The 4,737-nt window shown below is 37.4% G+C and overlaps 1 non-coding gene across 1 annotated transcript; it reads right to left on the reverse strand.

Moving 5' to 3' along the window:
- Positions 1-3,510: 3,510 nt before the first annotated feature.
- Positions 3,511-3,616, reverse strand: LOC122028464. The gene has a single exon (XR_006124832.1). It is a non-coding gene; the product is annotated as a small nucleolar RNA R71 (small nucleolar RNA).
- Between the last annotated feature and the right edge of the window lie 1,121 nt (positions 3,617-4,737).

The following is a 4,737-nucleotide window of genomic DNA, read 5'->3' on the forward strand; positions in this document are numbered from 1 at the left end:
ATTTTTGTAGATTTCAAAGTTGTGGAGGAATGTGAGCATTGGATAGAGGAGTATCTTTAAAAACATAAATGCCAACCATTTGGAGCTCATCACTTGGTAACTTCTCTAAACATCATAAATCTCCTCCATATATCATTTCTAGTTTTCATTGGGACAATGAAAAGTTTAAGTCTGGGGGGATGCATTTGATTTGCTTTGTTTGTTTTTATTTTTTTTGCTTATGTCTTGCATTTTGTTTTGATTTTTTGTGACATACATCTTGAGAACATCAAAACTTCACTTATATGCTTTCTTGTCTTCAAGTTAAAATGTTAGCACGTTCATTATCTAACTTCATGATATTTTAAGTGATGCTAGTAGTATGCTTAATGAACTTCTTTTCTCTATCTTGGGTAGCATGAAATAAGCTAAGTATCTTATAGAGATAAGTTTTAGTTTTGGCTTGACCTTAAGAATCTTATCTTCACTTCACTGCTACTTGATGCTTGAATGGTTGATATCATTGAAATAGTCATGATTCATCTTGTTTGTTTAGTACTTGGTTTCCATGGTGATTTCTCAAACTTTATTTTGATTACTAGATGAGGCTCAAATCATGTAAGCTCATTTGAAAAAATCAAAATATCCCAACATTTGTACTAAAAGTACATTTGTGAATAAGATTTGCACAATGCAAATACTTATGAAAAAAAAAAGGAAAAAAAGTGAATAAGGGATATAAAAATAGTTGTCATGAGTGGAATCTAGAAAGTCACCCCTTTGAGATCAAGTTAGGTTACTGGGGAAATGACTGCTTAGCTTCTCTTGAGATTGAGCACGCCTTTGAGACCTTGGATTGATTGAGAAATATGAACTAAGTGTGTGGCAAGTAAGTGTCTATCATTGGTTACTTGTCTATCACCGGAAACATTAGGAATTCAAATTTGATGATGACTTGACTAGGACATGATGTGCGTAGATTATATACTCTTTTATGCATGTTTTTACGCACATTTACATACTTTGAGCATGCTTGATCTATGCATTTTTATACTTCCAGCTTACCTTTTAGCATATTTACTCTTTTGGTTCGGAGATCTGCTTTTTGTGTATTTTTTGTACACAGGAGTCGATTTGGTGAAGAATCTACATCTTTGGGCAAGCATTGGAGGAAACAAAGGGAGAAAGCACCGGGCCGTGTACCTCACACGGCCCTGCACTACACGGCCTTGCACTGGTATGGAGCTCGGGCCGTGTGGAGTTTGGCACCAACAGAAGTGGAGAATGACATGGCCGTGTGAACTTCACACGACCGTGTCAAGATTTGAAGCCAACCAGAGCAGAAGCCTTACATGGCCGTGTGGATCTACACGGCCGTGTGAGGTTTCCAGAGACCAAGCAGGCTGTGGCCGTGTGCACCACACGGCCGTGTAGCATTTCCAGAGACCAAGCAGGCTGTGGCCGTGTGCACCACACGGCCGTGTAGTATTTCCAGTGAGCAGAAGGGTTCTGGCCGTGTGGAGTCACACGGCCGTGCAGCTTTGGCAGAGAAGGAACTGGACATGGCCGTGTAAATCTCACACGGCCGTGTCACGGGGCCGTGTGGCGCCGGATTCCCTCCTCTATTTAAACCCTCCTTCATGAATTGAAAGGGGATCTCTCCCCCTTTGGGAGAAGGCAAGATTTGGTGGCTTCCTCCCATTCTTGGGAGGATTTCTGGGCGATTCAAGGGGAGTTCTTAGCGATTCCGGCTCCGGAGCGAGGATTGGATCCGAAGATGAAGTTTCTTCGTAGATAAGTTTTCTCTTTCCCCCTTTTCTTGGTTTCTTGGATTGGGGATTTAAGGAATGCTTGTATTCTCTATTTCTTCGGGTTTTCTTCCTCGATTCATGGAGTAGATCTTGTATTCTAGGATGAAGGGAGTATTTGTATGATGGATTGATGTAATCTCTTATGGATTTGCCATTCTCTTGTTTCAATGACATTATCTTGCTTGTATCAATTAGATCTTGAACAATTAAAGATGATTCGTGCTTAATTCTCATTCTTGATTAATTGTTTGAATTTCTTATGGACTTTGTAAAGATAAACTCTCACTCGATCATCCGAGGTGACAGGTGCAAGCCCGTGTAAGGACGTTTGAGAGATAATCTTGAAGAGGAAATAGGAATATTCAAGAGAGTAGGATGGATTTTGTGATTAGTTTCTTGTATCTTGATAGATTGATAAGTCGTGGGCTTCTACGTTGATATCCGAGGAAGGCATAGTAATAGGTGCACTTCTGTGTAAGGACAACATAGGTTCATGTCTAATTAATCCTATTTAGATACATTTCTCAGTCCTTAGCCGGTTGTCTATTGCAAGAGAGAACCGGCAACTTTCTACATGTTTGGCAATTGAGGGATAAGAATTGGTGAACCATTTACATTCGAGAAATCCTACAAAGAAACCGAAACTCCTAGAATCTCCCTTTATCATAACTCAAAACACTAAACTCTTGTTTGTTGATCTTTAAGATTAGATTTGTTTACCTTACTTTGCTTTTGAAATGATTGGATAGTTGTTTGGCTAATTCGCATTGAGACATTTCTAGTGCTTATTCCAGTCCCTGTGGATACGATAATCTTTTATATTACTTGCGACATTTCCGTACACTTGCGGAGAGCGAACAAGTTTTTGGCGCCGTTGTCGGGGACTGCGCTATAACATTAGGAATTATCAATTGAGTTAGACTAAACATAACTTTTCCTTTTTTCTTTTGATTTGCATAGTTATAACTAATTGTTAGAATTCTGTTTTCGTAAGTTTTTCCTTTCTTGAATAACATTCTTGACAATTCTTTTTGTTGCAATTCTAATTCTAATTCTAACTTTGTAATCTTGATTTCTAGTACTCTAATCTAACTTTTCTCTGTTTTCTCTTTTGATCTTGTTTCTTTCTTCTTTTCTTTTGTAAACATATCTTGCAATTTTTAGCATATGAATTATTCTAGACATTTTTCTTTTTCCTTTTATCTTTTCTTTCTTGTTTTCATTATGCACTTTCTTTCTTGCAATTTAAATTCTGCATTTTCTTTCTTGCTTTTCATATTGCATTTTATTTCTTGTTTTTGATTCTTGATAATTTTCTTTTTCTTCTTGAATATCCATGAGCACTAACATGTCAAGCAGGCCCATGAGAAATTTTTCTACACCCTTTTCTGCAAGATTTTTATCTCCCATTGTGCAACCTCAAATTGAAGCAGAAAGTTTCCAACTAGACCCAGAGATAATTTTCATGATACAAGGTCACAAATTTGGAGGAGAAGTATCAGAAAGTCCTTATCTGCATCTTGAAACATTTTTAGAGATTTGTGATTTGGTGAAATGTGAAGGAGTATCAGCAGATGCAGTTCGATTGATGACATTTCCTTTCAGTATCAAGGATAAAGCAAGGACTTGGCTATATTCTCTCTGTCCTCAAAGCATCACAAGTTGGGAACAATTGGAGAAGCAATTTCTAAATCATTTTTCCCTCCAAGTAGAACAGTGTATATGAGGAATTGCATAACAAATTTTGCTCAGGCATATGGAGAATCATTATTTGAAGCATGGGATAGATTCAAGAGTCTTCAAAGACAGTGCCCTCATCATGGTTTTGAAAAATGGTTGATTTTGCACATATTCTATGGGGGAATTTCTTTCTCAGACAAGACTTTATTGGATTCATCAGCTGGAGGTTCTTTTATGGACAAAAGTGTAGATGAAGCTTATTCGTTAATTGATCAAGTGGCATTGAACCTCCATGAATGGTCGAACAAAAGTTGGATGGAATTTCCCTCAGATATTCAAGAAGTGCAAGCCATAAATGTAAGAGAGCCTGTCAAACAAATTGAAATTCAACCACCTAAAAATGTTGAAATTCACAAATCACAGAGTGAGGAGTTCAAACATTTGGGGGCAAAGCTTGATAGTATTGTTTCAAAATGGTTTAAAGAAGATCCCCCTTCTACACAGTCAAGATCTAATGAAAAGTGTGATGATGTTGGGTTGAGAAGTGGCAAAAATCATGAAGAACTTCTGAAGAATGACATGTTTAGAATTGAGGAGAAGAATAATAGAAGATCACAAGAACTCAGTTCCATTTCTCTAGGAAGTTCCCAAAAGCCACAAGTACCTTTCCCTCAACGATTAATCACACCAACATTAGATAAGCAAGTTGGACCTCCTCCAAAAGCTCAAAGGGAATTTGGGAAAAAGGGAGTTCAGTCTTTCCCAGGACCTTCACTAAGGGTTCCTTTTCCACAAAGGTTAGTGGGGGTCAATGAAAATAAAGACTTCGGCAAATCCTGTGACACTAATATGGTTGAGTGTAGATTTTTAAATATATATGAAGATGAAGATTTTTCAGATGAGGATTTTATTGATAATGTAGTGGTAAATAAGTTTTCAGATCTACCTCAAAATTTTATAAGGTGTTATAGTGACATTGAATTTTCAGATGATGAATGTGATGTGGTAGATCAACTTAAAACTGCAAGTGAAGTTATTGATCCTCTTGTTATTGATTCTCCTATTGAGGACATAGATGTTGGTTTATTTTTTGATGTATGTGTTGATGATGATGATATGGAAGAATGTGTAGGGAGCTGTGTTGTGGAAGCAGCATCTCAAGGATCACCACCTTTGTCAAGACAACCCTTAGAGGTTTTAAGAATTGATCATGTTGTGGAACAATGTGTAGGGACTTATACAGAGCTAGTAGAGTCTCAAGAATCAC

This window comes from Zingiber officinale, chromosome 10A, assembly GCF_018446385.1.
Source record: "Zingiber officinale cultivar Zhangliang chromosome 10A, Zo_v1.1, whole genome shotgun sequence".
Taxonomy (NCBI): domain Eukaryota; kingdom Viridiplantae; phylum Streptophyta; class Magnoliopsida; order Zingiberales; family Zingiberaceae; genus Zingiber; species Zingiber officinale.